A 10,769-nucleotide genomic window follows, 5' to 3' on the forward strand; every position below is an offset into this window, starting at 1 on the left:
CCAGAAGAGATAGATATATCACCACTCAAGAGCACCTTTCCTGCCCATACATGACCTTAAGTTTCTACCTTCCTCCTATCTGGCCACATAGTGATTCTTACCAAAGATCTACACTTTTCCCCAACATTCCAATAGAGTATATTCAATCTCTTGTTCTTCACTTTCTCTCTTTTCTGATCTCAGACCAGATACAAATAAATTCTTTTTCCATGTCTTCATCTGATGACATAATTTTAAGATCTTGGGAATATGATTCTACAAGTCCCCTCTCCAGCCTGGACTACTGAGTACATAGGCAAAGAAGGGCTAAAGAAGTAGCTGGATCTCCTGTCCTAAGAAATCCAGGTTGACTCAGATACTAATTCCCCATACCCTTTCCCAGGTACACAGAAAGAAGGATTTCTAAGTACAATATTTAATCCTCTAGGAAGTATTTCAAATACAAGAAAGATAGGGACTTTTCCTACCGGTGTAGGAAAAACAAGTTGCAAAAAGCACCACTTTCTGTGTGACATGTGGTGGAGTTCCATCTTGCATCATTCAGTGGAAATTCTGGATGCTGGAAAAGAGTGTACTTATGAATGATGTCATAATTATGCCTGCCCTACAGGAAGAAAAATGGAGTTATTAAGAGATACTAATTTTTATTAGATCACATTCTTCTACTTTTAGCAAGAAAGGATGTAAGATGTTACAGGACATCTAAAAGTATATCTTAGACCTTGGGCCTGGTGCTGCTTCATGCGATTCTTGTATAATTGACAGTACATTTGGGGTCTTCCTAGTTATACAAGTCAGGTGGAGATTATTAGAGGATATGAAAACTATACATGGCATTGAGAGTTGAAGGAAAGCATTCAGAATGTAACTCACAATTCCCAGGGAATGAAATATTACTGGGGTAGGAATACAGGGAACCATATTCAATTCCATAATATTGAGGTGGATGGGCCAGGAACGTGCCACTAAGTAGTATAGGAATACAGACCCTCTCATGATCAGTGGATATGCTTCCCGCCACCCTTGGTCTGTGATTTATGGGTTGAGGATTTGTTAAAGTAGCCTGTGAATTCCTTACCCAGTATCATTACTAACCAAGGGATGTTATAGAGAACCATGCTCTCATTTTAGAGGGTCTATATTTGGCTGTAAAGAGTCATAATATTGAGGGGGGGCAGTGCAAAAGGACAGTCAGTGTAGGTAATGAATGATTGGGTCAGAAAGATGGGGCCTGACTCAGGAGAAAATAAAATGCTGATACCACCAGAGTCCTTCCCCTCCTCCACCTGTTGTCAAGGTGACCTGCCTCCAGGGAATTGTTCTTCCCTGCAGGGAGTTGTAGGCTTGTTAATGAATGCCTCCTGGGCTGCTTTCTTCCTGTCAGTACCCCTCAGTGGCCTCAGTCTACCCTTGGATCATTCCAGCTTTTGGATCCCCTTTTGGTCAATAGTCACTTAGGCAGGATGGGGAGAGGCAAGAGCTTGAGAACAAAGGAAATCTAAAATGTACAAAAGGGGCAGGACACCCCCACTTCCTCGGACACCTAGCTCTGGGTCCCCTTCTCTCTGGAGAAGTCTCTCTTTTCTCTCCTCTGAATAAAAACTTGCTTAATACCCTTACCTCTGCTATTCTCAGGTGTTCAATCTTCACATCAGGGGAAAGGACTTGGCCTTGATTCTCATCACTGGTATCAGTATCTGTAACTTACATTTCAATAGTTTACTTAACAGAGAGAAAGAGAGAGAGGTAAAACAATAAGCGTGACAAAGGCATCATTCTCTCACTGCTTCCACGGATTTAGAAAATTTTTAAATTAGAGAATAAAAGAAACAAAACAAGCATATTTTTAAATATGGGGGCAAACAACCCAAAAAATAGTGAACCGAGTGGAAATTGATTGTTTCTGGAAAGGAAAATATGATGATAATGGATGATCACTGATTCTTAGTTTTATGACTTTTAATACTATTTGAGAATTTAAACCCTGTGAATGTTTCACTTTGACAAAACCAAGCACCGACTTAAAAAGAAAAAGAGACAACACATTAGGAGATCGAATTTCCAGAGGCTTCATGGAGTCAGCAAAGCTTACTGGTTGACATGAGAGAACAGTTTTATCTGCAAATTTAAGGAAATAAAGTACACCATTTAGATGAAGAACAGTGTTCAGGAGACATCAGGAGAGGTGGCCCGCAGTCTCCATTGCCACTCAGGTCAGTCTTTCTTAAGAAGTAATGAGAAACCAGCCTCTACCTCAGAGCAAAGACTGTCCAAGGAAGGTGGCATGACCCTTGTCCCTGGAAAGACCCAAAGAGCACTACTAGGCACATACCCACCCTGCTGAGTTGTTTATCTACAAATAACAGGAGAGATCTGTGGGAGCCAGGTGTCCCTGACTCAGTCAGGCTAGGTGAGGACCCATAGCAATCCCCTAGCAGCCACCAATCAGCAAGAGACACGGAAAATACCTGGGATGCCAGATGACCCTCCCAGTAGATTATGGTGGTTGGTAACGTGTTGGGAAACCACATAGTTCAGCACGTATTCCTCTGGTGGGTTAAACCAATCAGTTCAAATGAATCCCCCTCTTGTACTAACCAATCACCCTTATCCAACTTGTTGAAAGTGTTCATCATGTTTTAGAGCTGTTTTATGATTTTTCTCGTGGTGTGTGATGATTTGCTAAGAGATGCTATGATGTATGTGAAGTCCTTGCCTTCCCCAAAGAGTGTATAAAACTGCTGAAAACTCTGGGCTGGGGCCTCTCAGCGTCACCAGTTGCTGTGTGCGCGTGGAGGACAGAGCTAGCTGGAAATAAATGCCTCTTTGCTGCTTACATCGATCTTGGTCTCTGGTGGTCTTTGGGGGGCCCAAATTTGAGCATAAAAGTAATACAAGGTGATGTATACATGAGCATTGTGTGACCTTTGGCTCCTGTCAATTGACAGCACTAGATACTTTGACCATCATTAAATCTTGAAAGTAATCGTCCACTCCTCAGCTTCCTGGAGAGCAGGTGAGCCCTAGAAAACTGGTTTTCTTTCTTTTTTAAAAAATATTTATTTTTTAATTTTAGGTGAACACAACATCTTTATTTTATTTTTATGTGGTGCTGAGAATCAAACCCATTGCCTCACACATGCTAGGCGAGTATGCTACCACTTGAGCCACATCTCCAGCCCCAGAAAACTGTTTTTCTAACTAAAGATGCTGATTCAGTGCATCAGAAATCTACAGATTCTCTGAGGACAAGATCTTTGCAAGTAAAGGAAACTGGGGGCTATGCTCACATTGTATGACTGATGAGAGAAGAGCTTATCTTTCTGGCGTTTGTATTTTTATTTAACTATTGCTTGTTGAACAAAAACACCAGGCTCTTTGGGGGTATATCTTTTGGTGATGCTTCTTTGTGCCCCAAAGCTTACTTTATTTATCTTAATGTTTAAAAAGATTTTTAACTGATACTCAAAAACATAAAATTGTACCTATTAAGAGGATACCATGAAATGTTTTGATACATCTATACATTGGGTAATATCAAAGTCAGGTTTGATGTATCTACTTCTTCAAACATTTATCGTTTCTCTGTAATGAAAAAAAATTTTGAAATCTTTTCCTCTAGCTTTTTGCAATGAACAGTTCACTATTGTTGTTTATTTACCAAACTGTTCAAGAGCACACCCATTGATCAACCCCTAATCCATACTCTTCTTAGCCTCTGGTACCACCATTCTATTCTCAACTTTGGTGAGCTCCATGTTTTAGATTCTACCTGTGAGTGATATCTTATAATATTTGTCTTCCTTGCCTGAATTATTTCACTTCATACAATGATCTTTAATTCCATTCAGGTTGCTACAAATGACAATATTTCATTCTTTATATGGCATTCCTGAAAGGAAAGTGAGGAAGCTTGAGACAGGAGAGCAAGAAATGAAAAACGGAGACAAGGCAGAGATACACATGACAGTTTATTTGTCAGACTGACAAATAAAGGCACATCCCTCCATAGTGGAGAGAGGTAACACAGGATTGGGGTTCCAGACTTTTATGGAGGAGGGTCAGGGATTAGAGCTGGGTGGGTCCTAATGTGGGCCATTCAGGCTGAGGTTGGTGTGCCCTTGGGTGGGAAGAATGCAGGTGGTTAAGGTTGGGGCTGGTAGGAGGGAGTGGTGAGTCTTTCTCAGAAAGCCCATGGGGTGAGAAAACCTTAAAATGGCAGCTGTCACTTAAGATGGCCACCCAGATGATAAGCAAGGGCCTTACAATTCCATTGTATATATGTACCATATTTTCTTTATGCATTCATCAGTTGATAGTGTGCCCCCAAATTTATATCCACATACTGTCATCAAACTTGGTCTCTGAGAGGAAGTAAACTCTCAGTTAAGAACAAGCACTCATGTCCTGATTGGTTATATGGAAGTATTATTCACTATGGAATAGAGCTGTGTGATCCTTGCTGAAAGAGTATTGGCACAGGTTTAGCAAGAAACACGATTGTGGACTTGAATGGGTAGAATTTTTAGGCAATGCTGGTGGTATGTGTTAGAAGTGACACCAATATGTTCCAGTGTGCATAGCTGCACCCCTGTAAAGACTAGTGTGATCATATGTAGCAGCCAGAGATTGTGGTGAACTACTGAGTAATTTGAGCACAGGACAAGTAACAGCACTACGTATTTGACATGATTATTTCATATGACTTAGAGGGATAATCAACAAGTATAATAGGACTAAGGTTTGGGCCATGGTGCTGCTGTATATTGCCAAATCTTGGAGCTAGTGGAACTGGGATCCTAGTTTTCCTTCTCTACTCCATTATTCCATTCTTCTTGTTCCTGGATTACAACCAGAATTTTGCATGGCCTCATTGGTCACTGTTCTTCCCTTCTGTCAGAGATGGTAAATAATATTAGTGGTCATCTTATCATAGATTGTCAGAAGCTGTAGCTCAGTTCTGAGCTATCTTGGAGGCCATGTGGTTCAGACAGCTTTGCTTTAAGGTGAAGGACAAATTCTGACCCACACCAGACGTTGTGCACGTGGGGACTAAATATTACATTAGGCCACTGGCTGTTTGGTGGAACTTTAATACATCAGCTACAGATGATTATCCTAAATATGATTTGAAGGAAATGGAAGATCGCCAGGTCCATGGTGATTCAGTAAAACAGCATCAGAAACTTCAATGCCCCTGGCAGGATAAAGATGCTGAGTTCTAAAGTGAAAGCATGGATCCACAGCTGTGGTTAGATTGAGGTCCTGGCTGGCAGCATTAGATGGACTTTAATAGTCGCCATGTTCAGGTTTTATAGCAAATCTCAGTTGTTGCTCAGGATGAAAAACTTCCCTCACTTGAGAATGTTCCTATAGGGTATTCTTGTGTGTGGGCCTGAGATAACTTCCTGAAGATTCCTCAATAGAGGGATATAAAATAACTGTTTGTCTCCAATCCTGGGTGAAAATTGGTACATCGTTTAGTGTTTGTTCAGATCCATCCCCACCCTTTTCCTCCTCTACTCTATATCTTTAAGAGTTGCCCCTGCTGGTTTCCATTTGGTTCAACCAACGGAGAGAATTGGCAGAAGATTGTAAGCCAGAGAAGTCAAGAAGTAAGAGGTTTCTTCCCCCTCTCGTTCTCTGACTAGGGAGAGATTTATGGTAGTAGCTGTGCTTTTTTTTTTTTTTTTTTTTTTTTTTTTTTTCTGTACTGGCTCTTCCCATGGTGGTCTGAATTTCTGTTGGCCTTCTCTACCTGGGTCTTAGATTCTAGTAATTCAATCTTCATTTTTTTCTTCAACCTTATAACCATAGAGGTGCTCATGGCTTTCTGATAATGTTAACATAAGGATTCCTAAATCATTCCTTTTGGTTTTGTATCTCTCTCTCTCTTTTTTTTCCCCCTAAAATAGTAGCTATATTTATGGTCCCTTTAGGACTACCTGAAGGGAGCTGTATTTTCCTTATTAGACCTCACTTCCTTGGGCTGTAGACCTCCCTAATATTCCAGGAGCCAGAATTGGATGAGGAAATATATAGAGATGTACCTATAATACAGGGGTAAAGACAGGGTAGCACCGATTTGTGGAGAGATCAGGAAAAGATTCTTGGTGGAGTGGAACACTGAGGGAGAAGGATGTTTCTTATGGAGTACTCCTGTGAGAGCTGTTAGGTAAGGACATGCATATGCCCTACCACACAAACCTTGTTTTGGTGTTTCAGTTTTGAGTAGGCATACTTGAGAAATTCTCAGGTACCTAACTTTCCTCCAACTGACTAAATAGCAGAACTTGTCTCTGGGATGCTTTCCTTAAGAATAACTATACTCACCATTCCCCCTGACATCCAGAGTGAGACCTGGAACTCAGTAACACAGAAAAGTTATCTGGGGGGATGTCTAACTTTAAAGAAAAAGCTGCTATTCTAAGGTCAGCTTTCTATTTCATCCAGATGGTTTGCCTTCTGAATATGGTAAGGCCCATATGCAGATTCTGACCCACTTGCTAATAAAGGGAATGTGTTGTGCCAGGGCCTAAAAAAACTTGGATTCAGGTTCACAAATGCAATTACTGAGGTAAAACATAATCATAAACATCATTAAGCTAATAAAATTTTCCTTTTTTTTCTGAACACAGTGAAGCATTACTTAAAAGGTAAATGTAATTAGCATTGCCCATTAATACAACGGAAGAGTATTTATCAACTTAATTATTGATCACATGTGAAAATCACTAGATTTTATCAAGAATACTTAATATAGACTTAACTAATGTTCATTTTTTTGGTGTTATTTAGTTAGTGTTCCAGTACAATCATTAAGCAGTCATTTAAAAACTACTTTAGTCAAGTTCATTACATTACACTCCATTCTTCAAATATGAGTTAAGATTACATTTTCATTAATTAAGTGCATGTATATGTTTGTCAAGAACCAATGATGCCATAATAATGTTCTTTAAAAATCAAAGTAATATAAATATCCAGATTTTCTACTGATAGAAAGTTAACTATTCACACTGAAATGTGAGAGAAAAAGGAAAGAAGAAACTGAACTTAAGCACTCTGAACTTAGATTTTCTCCCTAACGTTTTGCAGAGAAGATATAAATTGTTAAGATATAAATTTAAAGACTAAACAAACAAAAAGCCACTCCATTTCTTTGTAGCGTGTTTCATTGTATATGTTTTTAAACTTAACCAAGGTGTATGTACTCGCAATGGCAGAATCGTTCCAGATTGCTTGCACAATTCCACTCAGGCAAACTGGGTCAGGGAAGTAGGCATGATTGAAATGACAAATAATTCTAGTCCTCTTTTAATTCTCTCACCACTCTATCTACTTGTCTCTAACCTATCATTTAAGGACAACTCAAATCCCATTTCCTTTATAAACATTTTCTTTTTTGGAAACTGTCTGCCTCTTCTACCCTCTGGTTTTACTGTTTATAAGGTGGAAAATTACATTACAGGGTGGAAAATTTATTCCAATTTTTTTCCCTTTGCACAACCTACCATTTTTTTTCCCTTTAGACATGATGTTTACACTGAAGAAAATTCAGGAGATCAATATATTCATGTTAGAAAAAACTCAAATTATACCAAGAAATGTAGTTAAGATGATGAATCTTTTTATTGTTTTTTCTCTAGGGCATTCCCTCCCAGATGCAACTACCTCAATTTGACAGTTCTTAACATGCACACTTTGATGCCTTTGTGCCATTGTTTTCTCTTAATTCTTACATTTTTCTACCCATCTCCCAAGACTTAAAAGTACCTTGCTCTGTAAGCTCCTCCTTGCTGTCCTTCATCAGCCTTCACTCCATCAGTATGCTGCTTATTCTTCACCTGTATACTTCATTATAGTGCTATGTGCCTTTCATGAGAGAGTCTATTTTATTCATCTTTGTATCTTTCCTATTATATACTTAAGCTTAATTTAATATATATAATATTGTATATTCCTCATCTATTTTATGCAGATTTGTCACAGCCAAACTGTCAACATCTTTGAGGCAGGGGCTAAAATAGTTTGGTTTTGTTGTCCAATAAAAATGGTGATAATTCAAATATCGTAACCTTATCTTTCTGTAGTACTGTTATGATATGAATCTCTCTCCAAATTTGTGTGTTGAGACTTAATCCCCACTGGGGTGGTTTTAAGAGCAGGGTTTTATTTTATATCAAGAAGCTTTTTCCTCTTAAATAGGTCAGTAATTTATAAGAGTGTTTGAGAGAGTGGATTGTCTCTCTTCTTCCATGTGAAGATACAGCATTTATTTCTCTTTTGATCTTTCCATGACTTCTGCCATTTGAGAATATCTTTATGATGTCATCTGTAAAGATTGAGACCCTCACTAGATGATAAGCCTGCTGGTAGCTATGTCTTGGATTTACCAGCCTTTGGAACTATAAAACAGAAATTTCTGTTGTTTATAAATTACCCAGTCTAATCCATTGTATTATAGCAGTATAAATAAGCTAAGACAAGTGTTCTGTTTTGATTCAAAGCATTTTCATTTACATAAATGCCTCTGAATTTCCACAAAATCCTATATTAGGAGCTCCATTGGTTTGGAGAGGCAAAATACATGGGCTTTGGATTCAGATAGACCTGAATTTAAAGTCTTTCTCATCTATCTGCAGTTTATAAGATTTTGGGAAGCTTCTTTGACCTTTTCAATTCTTAATTTTCTCATATTAAAGACAGAACCTTAAATTTTTGGAAGGAATGTATAACCTATACATGTAAATATATGTGATATATAGTAGATATTTAATAAAAGTGAAGCCATCCTCCTCATCACCTCCTCTAGAAAACAGAAGCTTAGATAGACTTGATGATTGTTCAAGGCCATGTGACTGGCAAAGGGTTACAAATGTTGGCAAAGCCAGCACTGAAATCTAGAATCTATCAATATATACATGCCTGTCCCTATGTGCCTGAAGTCTGAGCTGGAGTTGAAAAACCTGCTATCATCTTACTATATGCATACTGCAAAGCCTATGATACCACTGTAGGCTGCTGACTCCTAGCAGGATAAGGAACAGGTTTAGAGAAGTTGAATGACTTGATAAAGATCAATCCATGATCTAGAAGCCATGTATCTGTCATTCTCCATACTCATTCTTGGCCTGTATGTGACTTGAGATTTCATGGTTTAGACTGCATTGACCCTTTGAGGAATAAACAGAGCAGCAAAAATAGGATCAGCAGCACCAGGCCTGCCTGACTCTAGAGTGTGATAGACACCCTGGTACTTACAATCAATAAGAGTAAACTATATGTTACAAATTAGTAAAAAAATATAGATTATAGACATAAGATTTTGATAAGTGAGATAAAACAATTATAAGGCAAGAACTGTCTTAGGAAGGCCTAGGACTCCGTATTGTTGCCACCTATAAAAATTGTTGCAGGACCCATTTCTGAGAAAACAGAATGAAAGCTGTTTTCTGCTAAATTAAATATATATATATATATATATATATATATATATATATATATATATATTGTCTTCTGTACTTTGTACCCCAAAAATGTACTCAATCCAGAATATGGTGGTCTTGATGACCCAAGACTTTGAAGTAGATTCTCGCCCCCACTAACTCCCTGCTCGAACCCAGGATACAGTTGTCTAACACCTGCTCAAACCCGAGATGTGGTTGTCTGAGTTGCTCTGCTAACTGCAGAGTTAGCTTCCATGATTGGTTTGCTTGCATTACGCTAAGCAAAGTCCCTGAGCTGTGGTTTTCATCCTTAAATTTCTAAGACACAGGCCAGGAAATTGCTGTTCTCCCACAGAGCTTCAGTCTCTACAGGTAGGTGACAGCCCCTGGCCAGGTAAATAAAGCTCTCTTTTGTTTGAATTCAGACTTAGTGTGTTTTCTGAGGCAGCTCCATATAACAGTACGTATTAGCAAGTCAGTCTCAGAGACTGTGCTGATAGTGTGACAAGGAGGGAGAGGAGGAAGAAAAGGAAGACAGCCAAGACTCAGTGGACAAGGCCATGCAGGAAACAGTGAAATGAGTGATCATAGTAGGGAACCATGTGTGGGGGAAGTCAATATGGTGGCTGTGGAAGATAATAAACAGAAGCAAGACCAGTGAATGATTTATCTGAACAAGGCAGGATGGCCTTTGAGAGACTCAGCCCAGTCAGACCCTCCCTACAGAACCAAACGATGGCTTTTTCTTTAATGCAGAAGAAAATAAGAGATAACACTAGAGCAGAAACTTCTGCTCACCTGCTATTTGTGAGGAAATGTCACACCCAAGCCATCACTGAGTAAGGACATGTAGATCATAAAATAGTCAGTAACTTATTAGACTGTACCATTTTATCCGTTTCCCATGAGAGAATGTCTAGTTAACACAAATTGGCTAAAATAATACATCCAATATTTGAAATTATTATCCGTGAAGTAGGATCAGAGAGAAACAGATATTGAGCTGAATGTTGTACACTCACTTGACTTATTCTTTCTATTTTTAATTGTGCTGCCTCTCCCTTCCTCATTAAGATTTGTACACATTTAAACAAAGTCAAATCAAGTTGAAAGAAGAGGCAATATGGCACATGTATATCAAGCAAGAAGTTTGTTTTGTGAAAAAAAAAATAGGCCCTCACATAATTCAGTCACTGTTCTACAGCATAAGGAGCTTGAAATCCCTGGCTATTTATGATCATGAGAAGGTGATTAGAGAGGGTGAAAGAAATAGGAAACTTACAGGGACTTAGAGCTCTTACAATGTCAAGGAATGTTTGT

This window comes from Callospermophilus lateralis, chromosome 10 (genome assembly GCF_048772815.1).
Source record: "Callospermophilus lateralis isolate mCalLat2 chromosome 10, mCalLat2.hap1, whole genome shotgun sequence".
In the NCBI taxonomy this organism is placed as follows: domain Eukaryota; kingdom Metazoa; phylum Chordata; class Mammalia; order Rodentia; family Sciuridae; genus Callospermophilus; species Callospermophilus lateralis.